The sequence below is a fragment of the Phacochoerus africanus genome, chromosome 2, assembly GCF_016906955.1.
Source record: "Phacochoerus africanus isolate WHEZ1 chromosome 2, ROS_Pafr_v1, whole genome shotgun sequence".
In the NCBI taxonomy this organism is placed as follows: domain Eukaryota; kingdom Metazoa; phylum Chordata; class Mammalia; order Artiodactyla; family Suidae; genus Phacochoerus; species Phacochoerus africanus.
This window is the reverse complement of record NC_062545.1, coordinates 79,622,029-79,648,632: the sequence shown is the minus strand read 5'-3', so window position 1 is coordinate 79,648,632 and position 26,604 is coordinate 79,622,029. Positions and strand designations below refer to the sequence as shown.

The window sequence follows — 26,604 nt, the reverse complement described above, 5'->3', positions numbered from 1 at the left end:
CAGTTCTAGAGAAAGTACTGATCACTAGGACTAAATTATATTTAGCATGTTTTCAATATATACAGGAGAAATCATTTTGATGTTGTCCCTTTTTGGACAAAAGAGCCTCTTAAATCCAGTGAGTAGAATGTTACCATATCAAGAGATAATTTCTTCCTCAGAATTGACCTTTTGTAGGTGAATATCTTCAGTAGAATAAGTCTTCTGTTAACCTGAGCCATATCATGAATCTCTACTGTCAAACTGATGAATGAGAACTCCATTGCTGAAGACCTCCATTTTGACCTTAAAATGAATTATTGATTTTTAAAATTTGGTATTGGATGACTATGATTTCTTTTTTTTGGTTGGTTTTGTTTTGTTTTTGCTTTTTAGGGCCAAATCTGTGGCATATAGAGGTTCCCAGGCCAGGGGTCAAATCAGAGCTACAGCTGCCAGCCTACACCACAGCCACAGCAACTCAGAATCCAAGCCATGTCTGTGACCTACACCACAGCTCACGGCAATGTTGGATCCTTAACCCACTGAGGGAGGCCAGGGATTGAATTCACCGTCTCATGGTTACTAGTCAGATTCATTTCTGCTGCACCACAATGGGAACTCCTATGATTTCTTAATATTACATTTCTTGGTAAAAGTTTACTAGTTGTGGACATCTAAGAAAACAAGTGTTCTAGTATCTCAGGAAATTCAAACCAAGCTTATGTATTAAAAGCATTATTTATTTATTTATCTGACTGTGATAGAACCCATGCCAAAGCAGTGACCATGTCAGATCCATAACTGCTAGACTGCCAGAAAACTCCTAAAAAACATTTTAAAGGTAATTGCTATTTTAAAATTATTTAATAAGGAGGATTTCCCATAGTGGCTCAGTGGTAATGAACCTGACTAGTATCCATGAGGATATGGGTTCGATCCCTGGCCTTGTTCAGTGGGTTAAGGATCCAGCATTGTTGTGAGCTATGGTGTAGGCCAGCAGCTGAAGCTCTGATTTGACCCCTAGCCTGGGAGCTTCCATGTACTGTGGGTGTGGCCCTAAAAAGACGAAAAAAAAATTGTTTAATAAGGAAAGATTATTATTTGTCATTTCTAAATCCCTTGAAAAATCAGGCAAATGGAAAATAAGGATCTGACTGCTGCAAGTCTTATTCTAGTAACTGAGGAATCTAGATTCAGAAATTCAAAGTAATCGCAAGCTGCTTGGGGCAAAGGTGAAGAAAGGAAGGGAGAGATAATAAAAATCAAGCATACAGTTTCTATAAGATTTTTGGGCAGTAAATCTCAACTCTTATATCTCAGTCCTATCCTAAAATAAACATGTAATGAAGCATACCAATGCTGTGTGTTGTTAAGAAGTGTCATCCAGTCATATAGAGTTTAGAAGGAAATTGATGGAAAACCACTAGGATCCTTTTAGTGAGGATTTCAGAGACAATTAAAATAAATTCTGTTCTGTCTGGTCAACACTGATAACTTGTGAAAAGGAAAACCCATCCATACTGCTATTATTAAATGTTGAGGATCTGGAAAAATCACATACAGATGAGGGCACAGATGTTTGTTTTGGGCATAATGCAGTTGTACGAATCTGTAGACTTACTTGTAAAATGGCATTTTTAGCTAAGTATTTTATGTTTTCAGTGTGCTTGAGTTAGACAGAGGAATGCAGTAAGATAACTGCCAAATGCAGGAACCTGGTCAAGAGAAGTTTACTGTCTCTGTGGTTGAGTAAAGTAAAAATCAACCCAGAGTGCATAAGAATTTCATGTGAAGAGAAACCTACCTTGCTGATAAATTGAGGGTATTTCTCAAGTCTTTATTTAGAGAGTGGGTGTGCCCTTAAAGAATTTACGATGAGAATGTGAAGGCAGATGTAGAGAAACTGAAGTCACCTCAACGGTGTAGTGGTCTGACTAATCTGTGAGGTAAGGATGAGTTAGGGAAGGAGTTACTTAGAGCCCAGACTTGTCTCCTAGTTCTTTTTGCCAGTAACCAGGAATAACCATTCCTAAATGAAGTGTTGATTCTCTTGGATTAAAATTATCCCAGAGATAATTCTATATGACCACAAATTTAGTGGAATTTTTCTGGGGAACCTTTCTGACTTTCTTGTCCTAATTTATTTCTCACCAGTCTTCCATCTAAAACTCAAACAGGGAGTTCCCATTGTGGCGCAGCTGAAGCAAATCTGGAAACAAATCCGACTAGGAACCGTGAGGTTGTGGGTTCAATCTCTGGCCTTGCTCAGTGGGTTAAGGATCTGGCGTTGCCGTGAGCTGTGTTGTAGGTTGCAGACGTGGCTCAGATCTGGCGTTGTTGTGGCTGTGGTGTAGGCTGGCAGCTGTAGCTCGGATTAGACCCCTAGCCTGGGAACCTCCATATGCCGCAGGTGTGGCCCTGAAAAAGACAATAAATAAATAAATAAATAAATAAATAAATAAAACCCAAACAGGAAGGAAACCTCAGGATACATTATAAGCTCTATTCTTCTGCATCAGTTCTGTGCTCTTAAATAAACTGACCATATAAATCATTTTATTCATTAATTACTTAAGTGTTTGGTAAAGGTGAGTCAGAGATAGAAAGCAGAAACTTCAAACTATTGCTAGTGTTTCAACAAAGCTGATAAAAATTATGTTTTTCATCGATGGGGTTATACTAGTCACTTATTCTAGACAAAGATTCTTTGCAAGAGTTATATCACATTACAGGGCAGCACAGTGATTACACTGGTTATTAGGGACTATCTGTGTGTTTGAGGATGGGGGAGTGTAAAAAGAAAATAATGACTGGAATCCTTGAAAACAAGATAGGAATCACTATCTGAACAGATACAATCTGGTTTAATTAATACAACCAAGTTTCTTGATCCATAAAGCCCAAGGTTTCACTGTGTACTTAATGTTTTTTTAGAAGAGGTTCCCATTTACTGTCATATCTCTTTAAATACAGGGAAGAGAAAATAATTTAGAATTTTGAATTTTGGGGTAGGTGGGCAAAAAGACATCATAAAAAAGCATCCTAGTATTACTGAGTTAACCATGTCTGAGTTAATCCCATTTCTGAGTTAACCAGGGAGTGAAATTGAAAGATCAGTCCATTCCTAGACAGCTATGAAGAAACAGGAAAGAGTGAGAAAAAACATTTAGAAGCTCAGGTAGGAATCTAAGAAGAGTCCAAAAAATTACCCTTGACTTTTCTGTAAGAGAATAGTATGTGCTATAAGGCAGATTTTCCACCTCAGCGCAATTGACATTTTGAGCCGGACACTTCTTTGTTATGGGGGGGAATGCCTTGTGCTTTTTAGGGTGTTTAGCAGCATTCCTGGACTCTACCTACTGCATGCTAACAGCATCTTCCTAATGGTGACAATAAAGTGTCCTCAACATTGTCAATTGTAGGGAGGGGGTGGGGTATGAAATTGTTCTGGTAGAAAACCAGTGCTCTGCGTGGACTTGGGGTACAATTACCCAACAAAAGAATTTTTCTTAGACTTTATGGTTTTCTTCTGCTGTATTATATCTTCAAGTATTGGAGAAACCAATTAATTGAGCACACGATTCTCAGATGTTGAAAAACTCTATTTACAGCTTATCAGTTGGCTTTGATGCAAACAATGCAGGTTCATGTATCACAAAGGAGCTAAAGACATCAAATGACATACATTGTGTTTCATTATCTGTCATTAACCCCACCCTCTTCCATATTATCTGGTAAAATATGCCATTCAAAGGATAGGCACCCACTTTTCCAGGATGACCTGTCTTTATATTTTGTTCTTATTGATCTTCTAACAAAGTGAAAGAGGAAATGCATCTTGTCCTATGACTTATCTTAAAACCACATTTTATAAGTTGTTTTTAACCTTTTATTTTTTAGAACTCCCGTCCTTAGACATCCGTTGGGAAAAAAAAAAAATCGGCACTTAAAATAGATGAAAATAGTATCCTAGTAACTAGTAACCTAGGTGTAAGGTTAACATATAGCATTTGCTTATTGTAAAGTTAATCATAGAGACTGTTCCTATGAATATTGGTCTTCAAAATTGGGAGTTAGGAAAGATTAAAAAAATAAGAAGAGTTGGGAAAGATAGTTGCAGAGTTCTTATCAGTTTTACCATCCAATTTATTTCTGTATTTTTATTTGAAAAATAAAATTGATTCAAGAAAAGTTATGTGGTTCATTCTGTTAGGGATTAGTATCTTAATTTGCAATTTTAGCTATGCAGACAGAATCTGCCCTTAATTAAAAGAAACACAGGGACATTTGTTAATTATCAATAAATGACACATTTGCAGTAAATTCAAATGTCTATATAGAGGTGGCAAGAGAAGGTAGCTCAACTTAATGTATTGGTGGTTGGTATAGAATTTATTTCAGTGAGTATAGATTTAATTTTTAAATTATAATTCTTATATGTTGAATTATTTTTATTATATTTTACTTATTCAAAAGCATATTTTTATAATTAAATTTGAGCTCAATATTTATAGAACAATTTATACCTCCTGGTTTCATCTCCCAGAAACTCTGGGAAAGGCAGTTTGAAAAGCATTAACTTACTTTTCTTTTTCATTTTTCTTTTGCTTATTCAAATGCCAATGATAACTGTGAATCAAAACTGCAAAGCATTTTATCATCTGTACTTGACAGTTTTCATAGAGTTTGGTCAAATACCTATGGAATGGTACTTAATCTTTTTTTAAAAGTAAATAATTAAAACCCTTTTATCTTAGCTCCTGTTATGAAGGAATCTCTGAGCACTTATACTTAAAAATTTTTTTTCATATGTGTTGCAAATTTCTTCCCCCAGTTTTAACTTTTCTTTAAATTAAAAAAAATTATTTCAAACATAGAAAAGTTGCATAAACAGTTCAAAAAACTTCCATTTCTCATGAAGACACAAATGTCTAAAACTCCAATGAATATGTCTCAAAATCAAAGACACTATCCTCTGAATCCCAAACAATCTTCCTCATTAGGAAATGATACAATTCAATCCACAGATCCCATTCAGATTTTGACAGCTCTCCCAATAGTGTCTTTCTCTTTTGTGGTCCAGACTCATGCATTGTGGTTGTTTTTTTTGCCACTCTTTGGTCTTTCTTTAATCCAGAACTTTCCTTTAGTCCTTCCTGTGACTCATGACCTTGAAAGATTGAAAAATATAGACATTTCATTTGATAGAATGTCCCTCAACATGGACCTTTCTGAGATTCTTCTATGGCCACTTAGATCATTCATTCCTGTCAGGCAGACCTCAGAAATGAGGTTGTGTTCTTCCCAAGTTGATCCCATGGTGGCAGCTCAGCATGACCATCCATCCCACCCCTGGGGATAACAACCTAGAGCACTCCGTCAAGGTGTCAATTGCAACACCTTAAAATCACCATTTCTGAAGTTCCTGTTGTGGCTCAGTGGTAACGAACCTAACTAGTATCCATGAGGATTCAGGTTCCATCCTTGGCCTGCTCAGAGGGTTAAGTATGTGGCATTGCTGGGGCTGTGGTGTAGGCCAGCAGCTACAGCTCCAATTCAGCCCTTAGCTTGGGAACTTCCATATGCTGCAGGTATGGCTCTAAAGAGCAAAACCAAAAAACAAACAACAACATCAACAACAAAAAACCAAAAAACAAACACCCCCCCCCCGACCATTTCCCTCTTTTGTGATTGATAAAGATTTTATGTTGAGGCCATACCAATAGCTTTGAACCTACTAAACCTTTACTCACCATCCTTAGCATCCTTTCCTGAGTTCTGTCTGAATTAATGACTATTATATTACTGTCAAATGGTGATTTTCTATTTCCATCATTTATCAGTTGGCCTTCGGTGTTGGAAAGATTTTTCACCATCTCCTTCATTTATTTCTTTATTCAATTATTTATTTATATCATTGCAGATTTATGGATTCCTACTTTATTCAATGGACTGTGATCTGTTACTATAATTATTCTGATGCTTAGTTTTCCAGAATTGACCAGTTGGAAACTGGTTGGAACCAAAAGCCTCCCAAGTCTTTTTGACAGTGTTTACATCATTCTTTGAACACGTCCCTACTTTCTGCAACAGTAAGATAATCCAAGTCCGTGTCATCTCTTCCCCACCCAAGTGCTGGAATCAGTTGTTTGTCTAAGGAGTCCTGGTTCCTTTTAGTAGAGAATGTTATTAGAAACCAGAATTTGCTCTCAGAGTGCTCATTGCTACTGGAGCATCACTGTTTCTAGATTCTCTTGGAAAAGAGAGCTGAAATTCTATATTTATATACATACAGATGCATATATATTTACATACATATGTATTCAACACATAAACCTCTAGTTATTTATTTATCATCTACTTAACTAAAACTACATCTTCACTCCACTATTTCCAATTCCAGGTCATAATCCCAGGGTTATTCTGCTTTCTCATTTCTTTCACTTTCTTTGTCAGTGAGGAACTTGGCTCTTACTATTGACAATAGAGTTACATTTTCTCAAAGTGATGGTCTTAACTAATCTTCCTATCATGCTTTGTTCCTCTTTACCATCTTCAAGGGAAGGGGAGGGAAGGAAAGTGAAAGTTGCCATTATACTTTTTAGTGTACAGAGCACTGGTGGTTCTGAGCATTCAGTACAGTGCTTCCTTGTCATTTTACCTTTCAATTTCTCTCTCACTCCAGGTATGGTAGTAGAATGATTATAGAATATTTTATGGAATTAGAGAATAATGTTCAACAATTGTCCTCAGACAAGCTACCTAGCTACCGTTTCTAAATTTTACCCCCCTTCCTGTTCATCTGTTCTTCCATAGCTATTGACTTGTTTCTTGCCTGAATTGCTTTAATAGGCTCCTAAATGCCACCCATCTTGTTCCTCTTAAGATCTTCTTCCACATAAACATCAGAGTGATCCCTTTAAAACACAAAGCCGAATACAACATTCTACTGCTTTAAAATTCCTCAGTGGCTTCCATATTGCTCCAAAAGCATTACTGTGGTTTATAAGAACATCTATGACTTGATGGATTCTTGTTTTCTCTCCAAATCCATCTCTAATCTCTTTCTTCTCTTGATCTTTCTATGTGAGCTACCACAGGTGCTTGTGAGTATATAAAAAAGTCATTAAAAGAGTGGGGTTTTGATACCAAGCTTTCTGGATTTGAATTCTTTTTCATTGCCTGATTAGGCATGTGTTTTTTTGTGACCCAGTTACTATTGCTATGAAACTAGCCACCCAAAACTTAGTGATACAAAACAATAGCCATTTTAAGGCCAGGTTTTGTGGGTTCAGATTCAGAGAAGGGCCTGTGAGGACAGTTCTTCTCAAATGATTCTTACATGTCTGGCTGATGGCTAAAGGATGGTCTCTGCTGGTAGTTGGACATTTTACTGGTAGCTAAGGGATCCAAGCTGTGTGTTTCAGCAAACCAGGTGGAAGCTGCTTGGCCTTTTATGATCTGGCCTCAGGAGTCACTGATTGTAGCAAGAGTCAAGGGAAGGGAATGTGGATCCTTTTAATGTTTTAAAACTATCTGACTTTGGAGGTAAAATGAAGGTACTAGAAGTATGGGTTAAATGGGATATTTTATACAGTGCCCAATACACAGGAAGGCGTTGATCAACAATGGGTACTTTTGTTTTTCAATGACATTTCTGCCTGGAATTCTGGTATTGTTCCTCATTGTTTGATGAAGATGGAAATAGGTCAGCCTCTCTTTCTTCTTTTGCTTCTTTGTTTTGTTCTTTTTTGCTTTTAAGGGCCGCACCTGTGGCATATGGAAGTTCCCAGACTAGGGGTTGAATTGGAGCTATAGCTGCCAGCCTACACCATAGTCACAGCAACACAGGGTCTGAGCTGCAACTGCAATCTACACCGCAGCGCATGGCAACACCGGATTCTTAACACGCTGATTGAGGCCAGGCATCAAACTCGCATCCTCATGATATTAGTCGGGTTCATTTCCACTGAGCTGTAGCAGAAACTCCCTTCTTTCACTCTTAAAAGCTGCCTCAAGTAGCTTGCAGGTCCCTGCCCTCTACAGTGATTTATAAATGCCTGTTTATGTGCTTATTTTCCCTACTAATCTGAGGCCTCCAGGACAAAGGCAATTAATACAGTATCTCTGCCATATAGGGATCCAAGACCCTGAGATAGGATGATCATATATCCAGTTTGTCTGGGTCATTCCCCATTTACATCTACAATTATTAATAGTGCCACATTTTATTGTATTTATTTATTACAACTTTTACATCAAAAGTTTCCCTGTTTGGGTGATAAATTATTCAGTATCTGCTCAAAGAGCCTTCTAGAGTCTAAATCATGTTGGTAAAGGAAAGACTGCCCTTGACCTTCTGACATGCTTGCTCGCATTGTAGCAGCTGTGCTTATGAGTAACACTGGAGCCTGGGAAGCTGGTCTCTCATCAAGGGGGTGGGCAGGCTGTGAGGGAAATGTCCCTTTATGCCATCCCAGTGAGGCAGCCTGTAGTGCTGAATCACTGGCAGCATTTCCCAAAAGCGAGTGAAGAAACTATTTCCCACTGAGTCAAAGGGTGTGGGGCTGTCACTGGTCCATATGACTAGAAAGGAATCACATGATTGGCTATGACTTCTGTTGAAAAAGTAGCTTAGGTCCACTCTGACATCCCATTTCCTGTTATTCTCCCAGGGTCTTTGCATATTTTCTTTCAGGAAATATTGGCTGGTGAGTGCTCTTAGGTTGTGTTACAGAGGAGTTTGAAATGGAATAAAATTGAATTAGGACTAAATTGTAAATGAGCTAACACTCTGATGTTTGTACTTACCTGGAAAAACAGGTTTAAAAGACACAGGAAATCAAGCCATAGGATCACTCAGGAAAGGAGTTCTGAAAGAATGTGTCATCGCCTTGGATAGTCCTGCCAATTGCCATTTTTGGAAGTGAACGAGGACTTTTTCACCTTTTGGCTGGTCGTCCTCATTTTTCAAGGCCCAGTTTAAGTTCTGCTTTGTCCAAGAACCTTTCCTGGGTTGCCACAGAGAGCCTCACCACTCCTTGACCTTTGCTTCTTCCCAGCTCGCCTTTATTTAAAAATTTTGCTTATCTGGTAGTTCTCCTGTAAGGTCAATATCCTTTAATGCAGCACTGACATATGCCCAGCACTGTGCTGAACTCTTTGCCATAATCATTCCTTTTAATCCTTACTGCTGAAAATGCACAGCTCAGGTTGGGGCTCGAACTCAATTACTGAGTTCAGATAGAACCTGAACTCAGCCAAAACTCAGACTGGGATTCCAACACATGCGCTGAGACTCAAACTCACTGTCTTTTTTTTCTTTTTAATTTCTTTAATTTTATTACGTTTATAGTTGTACAATAATCATCACAACCCAGTTTTACAGCATTTCCATCCCAAATCCCCAGCGCATCCCTCCACCCCCCCCAACCTGTCTCATTTGAAAAACACAAGTTTTTCAAAGTCCATGAGTCAGTATCTGACTAACCCACAGCCTTTTAATTAAAATCACTCACCTGGAGTCAGGACTTACTGATGCTCAGGTTCTTTATCTCTCAGTGAGAAGGAATTCAGTGAGAGGCAAAGTGATAGGCAAGACACAGATTTATTGGGAATTCCCATTGTGGCTCAGTGGTTAACGAATCCGACTAGGAACCATGAGATTGTGGGTTCGATCCCTAGCCTCGCTCAGTGGGTTAAGGATCTGGCGTTGCTGTGAGCTGTGGTGTAGGTCAAAGATGAGGCTTGGATCTGGTGTTGCTGTGGGCTGTGGTGTAGGTCTCAGACACAGCTCGGATCCCGCGTTGCTGTGGCTCTGGGGTAGGCTGGTGGCTACAGCTCTGATTCGACCCCTAGTCTGGGAAATTCCATATGCCTTGGGTGCGGCCCTAGAAAATGAAAAAGACAAAAAAAAGGAAATACATTTATTAACATAGGATGCTTGTGAGGGATGCAAGTGGGCAGGCAAGGGATCTCTGCCCCAAGAACTACTTGAGAAAGCAAGTTTATTTAGGGAGAAACACACTCCATAGACAGCATGCAGTCTGTCTCCAAACATGAGAGCAGTCCTATATATGAGGTGGTCAGTTTTTATGGGCTGGGTAATTTCAGAGGCTAATAAGTGGAAGGATTATTCTAACTTTTTTGGGGAAAGGGTCAGGATTTCAAGGAATTGGGCCACTGCCTACTTTTTGGCCTTTTGTGGTTGTCCTTGGAACTGCCATGGCACCTGTGGTCATGTCACTTAGCATGCTAATGTGTTATAATGAGCCTACAATGAGGCTCAAGGACCACAGGAAGTTGAATCTGCCACCATCTTGGACCTTCAATGGGTTGGTCATTCTTTTAAAGGTTGTGTCTTGCCCCCCTTCGCTCCTGATTCACCAACAGGAAAGTACTGTTAACTGCGTTTTATAGGTAAGGAAACATAAGTAACAGTGTTTATTATGTTATTAGATTACATCACCTCTTTCTACCTAACTCATAATCCTTTAAAGAACTGCAACAGCTTGGTATCTTAGCTTCCCCACATGCAGTAGGAACGCAAAAGAAGCAAGTTGTTGGTGTTAATGGCTGCTATTATTTCTGTCTACTCCATGAAGATGGAATTTTATTTAATTTTATTTTTTTGCTTTTTAGGGCCACACCTGTGGCATATGGAGGTTCCCAGGCTAGGGGTGGAATCAGAGCTGTAGCTGCCAATCTATGCCACAGCCACAGCAATGTGGGATACCTGATCCACTGAAAGAGGCCAGGGATCGAACCCACATCCTCATGGATACTAGTCAGATTCATTTCTGCTGTACCACAAAGGGAACTCCTGAAGATGGAATTTCGAATGTAAGTACATAGATGCTCCACAGGCCATCTTTTTTTTTTTTCTTTCTTTCTTTCTTTTTTTTTTTTGTCTTTTTTGTCTTTTCTAGGGCCGCACCTGTGGCATATGGAGGGTCCCAGGCTAGGGGTGTAATCGGAGCTGTAGCTGCTGGCCTATGCCACAGCCACAGCAATGCAGGATCCGAGCTGCGTCTACGACCTACACCACAGCTCATGGCAATGCCAGCTCCTTAACCCACTTGGTTTCTATTTGGATTCGTTAACCATTGAGCCATGACAGGAACGCCGACAGGCCATCTTTAAAGCCCTGGAAACCTAATATCAAGCTAGGGAAATTAAACGTGATGAGAAGGAATAATATGTATGTGGGACTTGCCATTTTGAGAGTTTATTGCCCTTGCTTTTGAGACATAGGAAACTTTGCTTCAATATTTATTTAAAAGAGGAAGAAAATGTTTGAAATGTTAGGTGCATTATGACTATTTGAATATTCTTTTGGGTTGATTTCCTGCATTACATCTTTGAAAGTATTCTGATTTTCATATGTATTCCACTGCTGAGTGGTATTTCCTGTCTCAGACTGAAAAATGGGATTTGACTCTTAACGGGAAGTGTCCATATCATCAGCTGCTATGACAGAGATGTTGAAATGGTGACTAGCAACTGGGAAATGCATTTGAATTTTGATCTTAAAATAATCCACACATGCTGAATAAGTGTATGTGAAATAAATGGGAGTGCTCTGCCCTAACTTTAATTCTGATTTTTATTGTCAAGAATGTTTCCACTTAGAGGTCTTTAACTTTTGCCTTGAAGGGTTGGTCAAAGATCATTTTGTGTGTTTTTCAGTCTCCTCTACCCGAACTGTCAGATATTACATGTGGAGAGGCTATTCAGGGCAGCATCATGGAAGTTACAGATGGAAAATTAGGTCATTTTCTTTCTCCTTTTCCAATACAGACTGCTCTCCTTACAGAATAGTCTCAAATATTTTTTCCACCCTCATTTAGAATTGTGTTCATTAATGATGGGGCTATTACAGGTTCCCCTAGGAGATTATTCTGCAGAATAATGACACTTGCTACAGGTATATTTTCACCTAAGTTTTAACCTAAAATTTTTTTTGATCAATTTCATTCTATTACCTCTTGGACCTCCTGTACAGTTCTTCACAGAAGGTTGCAAGATGCTTCTTTTGATAGGAATACTCAAGATAATTAAAGGGAACTAGGTCCATTTACAGTTGATGTGCCTAAGTCTTTTTTATTTATTGTGTACTTATTGTCATAGCCTAAGCAGGCATAATGATAGCAGGCAATTTTTGAAACATAATTGCAGAACCAGATTAGAAAAGGTTTATAAATATCCTTTTAAGTAGGTGTAAAAAATATTAGGCCCCTTCTTTTGGACATATGCTAGTCCTCTCATTTATGGGAAAATGAATGAAATAAGCAACCTAATTAGTTTGGTCTTGGATTGTCTAGAACTTATTCTCTGGTAAGGTGCACTTGCATTGGTATGTTTGGTTCAGTTTCATACTCTAGCCATAAACTGGGACTTTCCAATTTGCTGTATTCTGGAGATACTATATTCAAGGCTCCATCTGTGCTTTATTGGTCCCTCTATGTCCACAGCCGAACCTATGACTAGCAGGCATCAGGTGCTTTGTTGGATAATAGAATCATGAATTATGCACTAATTAGATAAACAAGTAGTAAGAGCAGCAATATATCTAGTATTTTGGACACCCAGCACTGATAATTTTTAGTAGTCAGGAATGAAAATGTTTTTCAATAATAACTCTGTTGGGAGTTCCCTTTGTGGCTCAGTGGTAACAAACCAGACTAGTATCCATGAGAATGCAGGTTCAAACCCTGACCTCTCTCAGTGGGTTAAGGATGCGGTGTCATGGTGAGCTGAGGCGTAGATCGCAGATATGGTTCGGATCTGACATTGCTATATGGCTGTGGCATAGGCCAACAGCTGCAGTTCTCATTTGACCCCTAGTCTGGGAACTTCCATATGCTGCAGCTGTGGACCTAAAACAAAAAAGACAAAAACTTATGTTTTGATATGAATAATAATAACAGCCAGAAGAGAAACTAGAGAATAAAATTTTATTAAACTTAATAATCATGCAAATAAATAATTACAAGTAAAACAAATGTTACAGAGTAAAAATATTTTAGTTTTATATATTTTAATATGTCTATATATTTTTAACTTTACATATGTGTATGTAAATTAAAATATAACACATTAACGATTACTTGGGAAAGGGAAAATATTTTATACTGCCATGTATGTGCTCCATTCCTTCCAGAGGCAATCTTGAAGTCACTCAAGTTTTCCTTCTTTGTCTTCACAACCATTGCTTGTTTTTAATCTATCGTTTTATTTACTTATTTATATATTTATTTTGCTTTTTATGGCCACACCCATGACATGGATATCCCCAGGCTAGGAGTCGAATTGGAGCTGTAGCTGCAAGCCTATATCACAGCCATGGCAATGTGGGATCTGAGCTGTGTTTGCAACCTACACCACAGCTCATGGCAGCACTGGACCCTTAACCCATAGTGAGGCCAGGAATCAAACCCACATCCTCATGGATACTAGTTGGTTTCCTTTCTGTTGCGCCATAACAGGAACCTTGAATCTATTGTTTTAAACACCGGACCGACGCTGTAGTACCCTAGGATTTGGGGACATTAACTGCCCTCTGGGAAAGCTCAAAAGATTCCAAACCATTTTGAATGTTTTCTCGAAATGAATGTAGGCAGCTGAGTCTCTGGGTGTATAAATGGAAGTTCTTTGGCTACACTCCCATGAACATAGAATGCAATGTTTATTTAAGAATAATATGTGTTTTATCTATTTGAAGATGACATATACATTACTAAAACAACAGTAACCACAGCAATTCCTTAGAACTTGGACCAAAAAGAGATATTTTAAGTCGGAGGAGTATTTTATCATTCACATTGTTTTGAGTTGACAGGGCATAGGGAAAATAAAAATCAGCATGCTGGAGTTCCCATCATGGCGCAGCGGAAACAAATCCTACTGGAAACCTTGAGGTTGTGGGTTCAATCCCTGGCCTCGCTCAGCGGGTTAAGGATCTGACGTTGCCATGAGCTGTGGTGTAGGTCGAAGACGCGGCTGGGATCTGGCGTTGCTGTGGCACTGGCATAGGCTGGCAGCTGTAGCTCGATTTGACCCTAGCCTGGGAACCTCTATATGCCATGGGTGTGGCCCTGAAAAGACAAAAGACAAAAAAAAAAAAAAAAAAGGCTGGCTGCCTTTGAGCTTATGATTTTTTTAGTTTATTATTGAAAATTACTTATTACTATTTACAAATTTTAAAACATTTCTACAGACAATAATGACTTTCTTGCTTCTGGGACAGGCCATGCTCATTGCTCTGTCTTTGATTCACCACTGGAAGATATTAATTTTGCTTTGAACACAATCTTAGGAAAAAAATTGTTAAACATCTCAATTATCCACTATAGTTTGACTTTCATGGTTTGCAGGTATTCAATAAATATTTTTTGAATGGCTAACTAGGAGAGAGAGTGGAGGATAGGTGAAATCCTTCAGAAAGGAGATGTGGGTATTGGAGAGTAGCAGGCCAGTATCAGGCCTGTGGGGGCAGAAGAACAGGGGCATCAGCAGTTTAGAAAGGGAAGTGAGCAGTAGGCCAGAGAACTGATGTTTCATCCTGTTGGTGATTGTCCTGCACTGCCAGTGGAAAGAACAGAAGCAAGAGAGTTTTTCTAGGCTTAACTTCCCATCTCATTCTTTTCATTTCTACCTTTGACCAGGGTTAGCCATGCATGCTTTCCCCATTCTCTTGCTCAGTTGCTGAGAAGACCCTTCCCACTCTTCCTTCAGTGGCTGATCTGCTTCTGTCAATAATCTGGCAATTTTAGAGCAAAACTGCAAAGTGGAGAAGCATTAAATGCCTCTCATGATCAGTGTGGAACATTTGTATGCCAGATGCGTGGTGCAAGTAGGGTGCACTTTGCATTGCATTCTTTCCGACATTCTTTCCTTCTTGGGCTCAGTTTTCTCTTGCTGACTTTAAAATTAGCAGGGAAACCCCCAGCATCCTTTGTAGGCATTTTTGTACACTTCCTCTCCAGCCAGAGCAAAGGTTACCAAGAAGTACAATTCTCTGAGATAGTCGCTCTGTTTTAGTCCTCATCCCCACTCTGTCCAAGGTAAATCTCATGCAAATATATGTGAATGCCCTGTAACCTGTTTCATCTTAGCCCTTCCATCTCCTACTCTCTTATCAAAAATAGAATTTCGGAGTTCCCGTCGTGGCGCAGTGGTTAACGAATCCGACTAGGAACCATGAGGTTGCGGGTTCGGTCCCTGACCTTGCTCAGTGGGTTAACGATCCGGCGTTGCCATGAGCTGTGGTGTAGGTTGCAGACGCGGCTCGGATCTCAAGTTGCTGTGGCTCTGGCGTAGGCCGGTGGCTACAGCTCCGATTCGACCCCTAGCCTGGGAACCTCCATATGCCACGGGAGCGGCCCAAGAAATAGCAAAAAAAAAAAAAAAAAAAAATAGAATTTCAACATACCCATTAGGATGACTACTATAAAAAGAAAAAGGAAAATAACAGGTGTTAATGAGGATATAGAGAAATTGGAACCTTTGTGCACCATTGGTGAGAATGTAAAACAGTGCAGCCACTATGGAAAACAGTGTGGTAGTTCCTCACAAAAATTTAAAAAAGAACATATGATCCAGCAATTCCATTTGTGAACATATTCCTAAAGTAATTGAGAGCCAGGTTGTGAGGAGATATTCGCACACCCATGTTCACAGAAACATTATTTATTCATAGTAGCCAAGAGGTAAAAACTTCTAAGTGTCTATTGATGGATGAGTGGATAAACAAAATGTGATTTATATGTATGATGAAATATTAGTTGGCCTTAAAAATGAAGGACATTCTGGCGTTCCCATCCAGGTTCAACGGAAATGAATCCTACTAGAAACCATGAGGTTTCAGGTTCTATCCCCAGCCTCACTCAGTGGGTTAAGGATCTGGCATTGCCATGAGCTGTGCTGTAGGTTGCAGATGCGGCTTGGATCTGGTGTTGCTGTGGCTGTGGCATAGGCCAGTGGCTACAGCTCCGATTGGACCCCTAGCCTGGGAACTTCCATATGCTGAGGGTGCGGCCCTAAAAAGCAAAAAAAAAAAGGAAGGACATTCTGATACATGATGTGACTGGAATGAACTTTGAGGACTATGCTAAGCGAAATAAGTCAGTTACAAAAAGACAAATACTGTATAGCTTAATTTATAGAAGATACTTAGAGTAGCTAAGTCAGAGAGACACGAAGTAGAATGGTGGTTACCAAGAGTTAGGTTCAGAGGAAAAGGGAGAGTTTGTTTAATGGGTACAGTGTTTCAGTTTGGGGAAGAATGAAAAAGTCCAGGAGATGAATGGTGATGATGACTGCACAACAGTATGAGTGTACTTAATGCCACTGAATCATACACTTAAAAATGTTTAACATAGAGTCTTACTCTTGCACAACAGATTATACTTAACAGTACTGAGCTCTACCCTTAAAAATGCTTAAGAAGATAAATCATCTAATGTTATGTTTTTTTTTTTACCACAATCGAAAAAAGAAAATCTGACAAAATTATACACCTTAATCCCAGAAAACTGCATGTGAAAAATAACTATGTGTCTTTTACTATAATACAAGATTGTTACAAAAAATAGAACTTCAGGAGTTCCCATTGTGGTGCAGCAGAAAGGAATCCAACTAGTATCCACAAGGATGCTGGTTTGATCCTTGGCCTCACTCAGTGGGTTGGGGATCTGGCATGACTGTGAGCTGTGGTGTAGGTCACAGACATGACTTGGATCCTGAGTTGTGGTGGCTGTGGGTAGAAGCTGGCAGCTTTAGCTCCGATTAGACCCCTAGCCTGGGAACCTCCATATGCCACAGGAGCAGCCCTAAAAAAAGCAAAAAAAAAAAAAAAAGAACTTCAAACTTGATTGTTACTCACCACTCTTTCACTCTTTCTTTTTTCTTTTTAGGGCTGCACTGTGGCATGTCGAGGTTCCCAGGCTAGGGGTCGAATCCCAGCTACAGCTGCCGGCCTACACCGTAGCCACATTAGATCTGAGCCACATCTATGATTTAACACCACAGCTCATGGTAATGCTGGATCCTTAACCCACTGAGCAAGGCCAGGGATCCAACCCACATCCTCAGGGTTCCTAGTTGGATTCATTTCTGCTGTGTCACATTGGGAACTCCTACACATCACCCTTCATATTAAATGAGAGAGAGCTATTTTAGAGGAGTCAGAGTCTGATGGCATGGGCTGCCTGCTCTTGCTCATCCCAGGCAAGTCTGAAATAATGCTTGGTGTGGTGTGAATAGAACATTTGGTTGAGTGGTGTCACCTGATTCTTTCCAGGTCAGAGAGCCCCACAGAAGAGTAAATCAGAAAAGAAGAGGGCCACCACTGTCTAATTAGACAGTACCCTCTAAGATCGAGAGCTTATATCCCTAGCTCGTCTATATCATATTCAAAGATCCTAATGTTCACTTTGGCTCCTGTTGCATCTTTGTGGAAGTTGCTTGTGCAAAATGATTTTTGGCAAAATGAAATAAGCAAATTAGGTGTCATGTGTAAATTAAAAGTAAAGTGTTAGGAATTCCCATTGGGAAACGAATCCAACTAGTATCCATGAAGATATGGTTTCCATCCCTGGCCTCTCTCAGGGAATGGGGATCCGGTGTTGCTGAAAGCTGTGGTTGTAAGGTCACAGATGCAGCTCGGATCCCGTGTTGCTGTGGTTGTTTTCAGCTGGCAGCTGCATCTCCAATTTGACCCCTAGCCTGGGAACTTCCATATGCTATGAGTGTGGCCATAAAAAGCGAAAAAAAAAAAAAATTAAAAATCGAATAAATAAAAAAGACTCAAAATCTTCAAAAGCTGCAATGTGAAGTCCATCTTTTGACATGTAGGTTACCAGGCCAGAGGTAGCATGGGTTATTAGTAAAAGAAAGTCATGATTACCATAGAGACTATTTGGCAATAAGAAAAAGCAATAATGATGCTTTGATTTCAGTCATTTCTCCCCAGGGCTCACATATGCAATAATTTCTTTTCACAATATACTGAGAAACCGGAGAGGAATGGGTATTATTATCTCCACTTTATAGTTGTAGAAGATGAAACCAAGGTGCAGAGAACTGAATTTGAGGCAGTGACTCATTGGCAGGGCTAGAGGTAGAAAGTAGGCTTCTAGTCTCCTGATCTGGGGCATCCTATCCATAAATAGCTTGCCTTCTGTTGTGTTGATCCTGCTCAACAAAGCTGTACCCCAGTGTCCTTATTTGAGTTGACTCCTCAAATAAGCTTTTTTGTTTGTTTACTGTTTCAATATCTTTTTTTGGTTTTGTAGGACTGTGCATATGGAGGTTCCCAGGCTAGGGGTCTAATTGAAGCTGCAGCTGCCAACCTACATCATAGCTATAGCAACGCATGATCCTTAACCTACTGAGCAAGGCCAGGCTTTGAACCTGTGTCCCCATGGAAACCAGTTGGGTTCGTTACCTCTGAGCCACGACAACAGGATCTCCTTTTTCTATGTCTTTTAATGTTCGCTTCCTTTAAAAAAAAAGTGTCAATCCTATTTCTCTTTCTTTTTTTTTTTAATCCATGCTTTGGCACGTGCAAGTTTCCAGGCCAAGGATTGAACCTGAGCCACAGCAGTGACAACGCTAGATCCTTAACCACCAGTCCATCAGGGAATGCCCCCTGAATAAGTTGTTTAATCAAAGAAGCCACTCAAAGAGATTGGACCCCTCGGGCCCCTCTAGAGGCAAGTAAGGTAGTAGATGACAGTCCCATAACTTCAGTGTTATTTGGAGAATCTCAATTTCCTTGACTGTCTTATTTCTCTGTAACTTCACTTGAGCAGGAGAAAAAAAACAGCTGGAATTTCAGTGAGCGCCATTTTCTTGGCTTAGAGCTCATAAGCTCCAGTAAGTGCTGCCCTGAATAAGTGGCTCCTCTGTGTTGAGGGAGAAGCCACCCCCGACGCAGAGATGCAGTTTCAAAACACGCAGATGGAGGCTTCCACAGGTCCTCAGCTGGAGCGGCTAAATGTGACTGAGACAACACAGTCCCACAGACAAAGGTCAGACCTATTTTAATCTCTGAGTGAGGCTATTACTCTGGGACAAGGCCCTTCTTGTCTGATTTCCTGCTATTTTCAGTGATTCACAAGCCTAAATCTCTTTCATCTGCGAGTGCAGAGCCCTAGCCCCCTTTCAGATTTGTTTGGGAGTTAAAAGAGTTCCCACCCTCAATCTTCTCAGAGTGTCTTCTTCCAGCCTCAGAGTCCCTCAGGCTGTGACCTGGAGGAGTCCCAGGGAGGGGAAGTTCAGGGAAGGCTTGGAATGTGAGCTCAGAGCAGGAATCCAGAGCCAGCAGGATGTGGGGCTGTGGCTAGGAGGGTCCCACAGAGGCTCTGAGCCATAGGTTGGTCGGTTGGTCAGGAGCCTGGCTTCTTCAGGAGGGGACAATGCTCTGATGGTTCCTCACCATGGTCGCTGTTGAGGTCTGTGCACGTGCGGGTCTTTCAGTCCAAGTCCAGTCACTCTAGAATCCAGTGGAATTAGAATGAAAGATGCTTCCTTTGTGTCTTGATGACACAGCCCTCGTGTTCTATAATTACGGCCCCATTTGGATTAATTGCCCTCATAGTTATGGGTTATTGCTCCAAAGTGAATGCTGTATCATAAAAGCTGCTTATCCAGTTTTCATATGTTCTGTGGGTTTTGAGTTTGTTAGTTCTCTCCTTTAATTTTTTTTTTTTTAAATAACATCCTCTACTGTGGAAACATCTCAGATCACCATTTCTTAATTATTTAATACCTCAGTTTAGTGTGGACAGAGAAGAGTCTGAGAAATGGAGCCAAAGCTGGCCTTTGGGGAATCTGCCCAGAGGGATAATAATCTGTACTCCTTGCTACGTACCATGCAAACGCATTACTTATATTATCTAATTTAATCTCTCTAAGGATCCTGTGAGATCACTTTACTAAAGACTGAACAAGGTTCAGAGAAAGTTTTCCCTAAATCACACAATTAGTTGGGGGACTGAACTAAGATTCTATCTCAGCTCTTCGTACTGCTATTCACAGGAGAGCAATTTGCTAAAACTTTGAGAATACTTCTTGGATCTTCCCCCAGGTCACCGTCTCTGTAGATATCATAAAATTAAATATTTTCTAAATTTTCTTCTTTCTCTCTTTCTTTTTAAAGAAAAGGCCCCTGAAGTCAGCGAGAAACTCTGGTGAGTTGCCCTTTTCATTTGTTTGTAAGAGGAAATGTGAACTTCTGTGATTATTCCACACATTTGTGCCACTTCCCTAAATCAAAGAAAAAAAGAGCCACAAAAGCATGGCTGTAATGCCTGTTTTCATATCAAAAGGTCAGAACCCAAAGATCCTTTAGCATGCCACGAGGAAATAATGGGAAGAGAGTATTGTCACAAAAATACCAGGATTTGCAAAAATAAATAAATAAAATAGATAAATAAATAGAGTTTCGAGAGGCACAGAGAGAAGGGATTAACATTTCGTTTCTGACTTCTGATGCAGTGTTTTCTGAAGTCACAATTCATCCAGCAAAAGACTGACAGCTTTTGGATTTGGTTGTATCAACACTCCACCACAAAGTAAAATTACCACCTCTCCTCTTTTCTCCTGAGGTCAAGCAAACAGCAGAATGCTTTACTTTTGCTATAGGCTTTGTCTGCACCCCAGAGCAAGGTAGAGAGATAAGCCAATTACCCAAATTCTCAAGCCAAAGAAAAAGTAATTTGGCTTTAATTATCTGGTAAAAAGTGTTTGGAAACCTGAATTATTTACACAGATTTTAATCTTTGTTTGGTATGTACAGAAGGACTTTGTGCTCAGGCCATTTCATTTTGTAGTGATTTAATATTTTCTACTTATTAGACTTGTCTCTGCTCATGTAAAGAAAGGAAGCTTCAGGTTCAACAGGAAGAGAGGGGCCAAGATCAGAGATTTGGTTTTTAGGTCACTGCTGATAATGGAGAAGGATACAAACAGGCCTTCTCAGCCCTAACTTTGCCTACGGACCACCTAGGGAGCCCTTAGAAGTGTACCAGTGGCCTTGGTCCCATTTAAATCCAACCAAACTGGGATCTTTGAAGATGGAGCTGAGGCTAGGATGTTTTCTAAAAGCTCCCTAGAGATTTGAAAGCATCTGTGGTTAAGAATTACTGGATTCATCAGGGATATGATCATGTTGATAGTGGGAAGTATAGAAATGATGGAGAATATTTCGGCTCCATTGTCCAAATGGTCCATAGACATTTGATTTTTAAGAATATCAAAAAGAGATAAGGGAAAATGACAGTGTAGTTTTATCTTCTTGCCCTTTTCACCAGCATTGTGGTCTCCTATATCTGTCTAAAGTAAAGTATGTCTTACAGTGCTCAAAGCTAGTTATGAAAGTGCATTCTATAACATAAAACTCCTTTAGAAAGATAAGGAAGAAAAAAGTCTCTCTCTCTCTCTATATATATATATATATATTTGTGTGTGTGTGTGTGTGTGTGTGTGTGTGTGTCTTTTTTCTTTTTAGGACCTCATCCATGGCATATGGAGATTCCCAGGCTAGGGGTCAAATTGGAGCTGTAGCTGCTGGTCTCTACCACAGCCACAGCCACAGCCACACAGGATCGGAGCCGAGTCTGCAACATACACCACAGCTCACGGCAACACCAAGTCCTTAACTTACTGAGAAAGGCCACGGATCGAACCTGCGTCCTCATGGATGCCAATCAGATTCATTTTCCACTGAGCCACGATGGGAACCCCCCCCAACAACAGCTATACATTTCAGTGATTTAGAAATCACTTTCATAAATCCTTTGGCTTTATACTTTTTATACCTATTTTTTGGTTTAAAGAAGTAGAGGTTCTTAAACTTTTTTTTTTTTTTCCTTTTTTTCAGGGCTGCACCTGCAGCCTATGGAAGTTCCCAGGCTAGGGGTCTAATTGGAGCTACAGCTGCCAGCCTACACCACAGCCACAGCAATGCAGGATCTGAGCCACGTCTTCGACCTGCACCACAGCTCACAGCAATTCTGGATCCTTAACCCACTGAGTGAGGGCAGGGATTGAACTCGCAACCTCATGGTTCCTAGTCGGATTCATTTCCACTGTGCCATGATGGGAACTCCTGGTTCTTAAACTTTATTGTGCATATAAATTATCCCCAAATCCATATTGCCGAGTCCCATTCCTGGAATTTCTGGTTTGGTGGGTCTGGGGTGGGATTCAATAATTTGCATTTCTAACAAGTTCTTGGGTGAGGCTGGTCCTGGCACCAAAGCAAATGAAGGCAGAACTTGAACATCTCTTCCAAAAAACTTATTATAAGTGTGTGAAGAATAATGTGAATATCTAATTTAGTATTATTTTTATTCCGAAGTGGATTTGAACAAATCTCTAAAAGTATACATAATAGGTTAAATTTTAAAATTAAAAAAAGGTAGGGAAATTTGAGTGGGAAATTTGTGTAGTAAAATAAAATCATACAGCACATACATATAAAAAGTGTTTTAGGAGTTCCTGTTGTGGTGCAGTGGAAATGAATCTGACTAGTAATCATGAGGTTACTGGTTTGATCCCTGGCCTTGCTCAGTGGGTTAAGGATCTGGCATTGCCATGAGCTGTGGTGCAGATCACAGACATGGCTTGGATCTCGAATTGCTGTGGCTGTGGTGCAGATTGTCAGCTGCAGCTCTGATTGGATTCCTAGCCTGGGAACCTCCATATGCCACAAGTGAGGCCCTAAAAAGCAAACAAGACAAAACAAACAAAACAAACTATAAGAAGTAAGATATAGAAAATAAAATATTTTGTTATTTATCAAAATAAACATTTGAGAGTATCAGTTCTATATAGTAAGTCTTATATCATTCCTGAGCTTTTTCTTACTTCTGAATTGCTTTGAAACTTAAGTAATATAATGTTTAGCTATTCTAAAATGAAGTAAAAACAGAGACTTTCCTGGCAAATCCTAGGGATACTGGCCATCAGAGGGATGTGAGATTCCATTTTGCTCTTCCTTATGGACATAGACTTCTTTCAAACAGAATATAGTAAAATGAGTAGTGACATGCTTTGTTTATTTAATAAAGCTGTGTACTAAACTGAAAAAATGATTTGGAGGCTTGAACTATTTATTTATTTATTTATTTATATAGGCTTTTGTCCTTTTAGGGCCGCACCGTATGGAGGTCGCCAGGCTAGGGGTCTAATCGGAGCTACAGCTGCCTGCCTACACCACAGCCACAGCAACGCTGGATCCTTAACCCACTGAGCGAGGCCATGGTTCTAGTTGAATTTGTTTCCACTGCGCCACCATGGGGACTCTGACTTGAACTTTATAGAGTCTTTGTCTACACAGGAACACAAAGTCAAAAGCAGGAGGCAGTCTGCACAAATGAAACAAGTCAGGTAGAAACTATAATCCCCTGACGTGGCACCCTATCTAACAGCGCACATGGGCCTGTGCTATGAGACAGCTGATTTGTCGAGAAAAGTCAGGACTTGAATTTTTTTTTTTTGCCATACCCATGGCACATGGAAGTTCCTGGGCCAGGGTTCAAACCTTCATCATAGCAGTGACCTGAGCCACTGCAGTGACAATGCCAGATCATTAACCCACTGCACCACAGGAGAACTCCCTCAGGACTTGAATTTTTATACAAAATGTCATGAATTTTAAATGTTAATACATTTAATTAAAATAAATAATACTCTGTGAGTCAAACAAAATAGATTTGGGCCAGATTTGGCTATGCTAATTTGTAAACTCTGTCTTCAGGAATTCATTTTTCCTGGTCAGTTACCAACTCCTCTTTGCACTCTGGATGGTTTTCTACTGAGGCAGCTCATCGAGCAGAACCAAACAATTTTCTGATTCCTGTTTGCCTGGTTTTCTTTTAACCCACTGGTTCTCAAAGTGAGGTCCTAAGTCGAATCAGCAGCATCTGGGAACTTGTTAGAAAAAAAAATTAGCCTTACCCACCCCGAACAGGCTAATTTCAGATGGCCCACCCCAGACTTGCTGGTCAGAAACTCTGGGAATGGAGCTAGAAATCTATTTTAATGAGGCTCTCCATGTGATTCTGATCCCCACTAAAAGTCTGAGGCCCCCAATTTACTTGAAGAGAATTGAAGGCAGCCTCATTAAACCAGAGCAGATCTATGGGGGTGGTAATAAGATGAACTCTTTACCAGTATCCAGAGCCAGACCTCTCTGGTTGTGTGACATTTCAGTGGTGTTGGGTATCATTACCCTGTTAATAGACACTTTGGTATGTTTCATTTAAAAATATGTAATTCCAGAGTAGCATGCAGCGTCTCATTTGAGAAGTCTGCTAAAGAATAACTGTCAGTTTAGGGACTGTGTCAATGGTTATTTATTCTTTCTTACCAACTGCTCCAGTTGTGGTGGTTAGTGTCCGCTGAAAATATTCTCATTTCCTCTCTCACTCACGCTTGCCAGTTTTCTGAGGATCACTAGAATGTGAAGAGAGCTACTTTTCTAATGGGAAAACAGCTTCAAATATACAAATAAGGGTCAAGGTATGTCTGCAGAAGGACGCTTATTTATTTATTTATTTTTTGGTGTTTTTAGGGCTGCACCTGTGGCATATGGAGGTTCCCAGGTTAGTGGTCTCATCAGAGCTGTAGCCACTGGCCTACACCAGAGCCACGGACAGCAACTCGGGATCCGAGCCGCATCCGTGACCTACACCACAGCTCACGGCAACCCCGGATCCTAAACCCACTGAATGAGGCCAGGGATCGAACCCGCAACCTCATGGTTGCTAGTTGGATTCGTTAACCACTGAGCCATGACGGGAATTCCCAAAGGACACTTATTCCTAATGGAAAAGAATTTAATCTTAAATCAATGTATTTATCAATAGCCAGCTCTGTGGCAACTGATACCAGCCTTTCAAATGCACATGCTGTTTTCTCCACCTATGTATGACGTCTTGAAGTTAGCTGGAGTGGTGTATGGTATAAGAAGCACTGGTGGGCACTAAGGAGTCTTGTTTTCTTCCTTTCTGTCTCTATTCTTCTGTGTGCCTTGGACTGGTCATTTGTGACTTCCCTTTTCTCAGCCTATAAAATGAAGGACCTGCACTGAATGATCTCTGAGAGCCTTTCAGCCCTGAAAACATTCTATGATATTAAAGGCTTATTGTCATGCGGGTTGTGAGTCTTAGCTGAAACTTTAGTTGTTTGGCTATCTGTGGATTGTGTATTCACATGCATTCCATTTAAATCACATGCTCTGAGCTCATTTACTTGAACTTTTATAGTAATACTTAAGCATTTATATATTGCTTTTCATCTTCAAAGCACTTAACATACTTAAGGATCCTTCCAGCAACACTTTGAGGTAGCTAAGTATTATTAAAACAGAAAGAGGGAGAGAGAGAAAAAGAGAGAAGGAAGAGAGAGATTTTAAGTCATTTAATGGTTTGCCTCTGGCTAAAGGAAGAGAATATGCCAGGGCAATAGAATTAAAATGATTTTTTTAAATATTAAGAGAAAAGGGGGGAAGGTTGGAGAAAGAGAAAGGGAGAATATACCAGGGCCAGAATTAAAACTTCTTTCCTATTTCCTATTAGACTTTGTATCAAATCTTTCTCCCTCTAAACTTTTTAAAGGGTTTAGAATCCTCCTGGATCTACTCCAGGATTTCCTAGAACTTTTGTGGGACGAAGGCATTTTGATGTTGTCTGCCTCCTTGGAGAGCAGAGAACACATCTTGCACAAGGACAGTTCTCTGTTCATAACTGGAGTTTGCTGTTGGTGATGGTGTTATGAGTCCTTTCCTATTTTTAAGCTGATGTAACCAAAAGCAGAAGGAAAGAAAGTGGTTTTATTGCAAGAAAGCAGCAAATCCATGGAGTAGATGCTTTGGGCTGCTAGCTTGCAGGTTTGTAGTCTTCATTTTACCCTGTAGTTTACCAGAGAGCAACACCTTTTCAAATAACACCAAACACATGTTGAACTTTAGTAACCTTTACTCTTTAATGAAAATGTAACTCTGAGCAGGGTGTATAATCAAAGATCTAATTATGAAACTATTGCTTAGAAATTAAAACTTGGCTTGAGGATTTATCATGCTGACTCGGAAAGAACAGTATGAATGGAGAGAGAACTTGTGTAGAGGGATGGCACTTTTTTTTTTCTATCCACTTTAATCCAATAATTCCTTTCTTTGTAAATTTCTAATCTACTGTATGACAGTTTTAGAAGTGTTTTATGTTTATAAAAATTTGTGAAATGGCTGCTTAAGCTATATTTATGCATAAGGTTTTATGTTCCAATTTACACTACACACAGCTCACGGAAATGCTGGATCCTTAATCCACCAATCGAGGCCAGGGATTGAACCATCATCCTCATGGATACTAGTCAGGTTGGTTACTGCTGAGCCACTGTGGAAACTCCCTTATGTTCCAGTTTTAAAACAAACAAAAAAGCCCCCCCCCCAACAACAAAAAACCAACAGAAAAAACAACCTGAAGTTAGTTCATCAATAATTAATGGTGAGAGGTGAAAATAAAGCTTTGGTGAACTGAGTTTTTGAGTTGGACCATCTTCTGGCAAATATTTCATATGGTCTGCCCTGGGACTTGTTGTGACTGCCTTGCT

At 40.0% G+C, this 26,604-nt stretch overlaps 1 long non-coding RNA gene across 2 annotated transcripts in view; it reads left to right on the top strand.

The window, feature by feature from the left end:
- LOC125117228 (uncharacterized) overlaps window positions 1-26,604 on the top strand; it is a 191,113-nt gene that overhangs the window by 80,659 nt on the left and 83,850 nt on the right. The window lies entirely within an intron of this gene.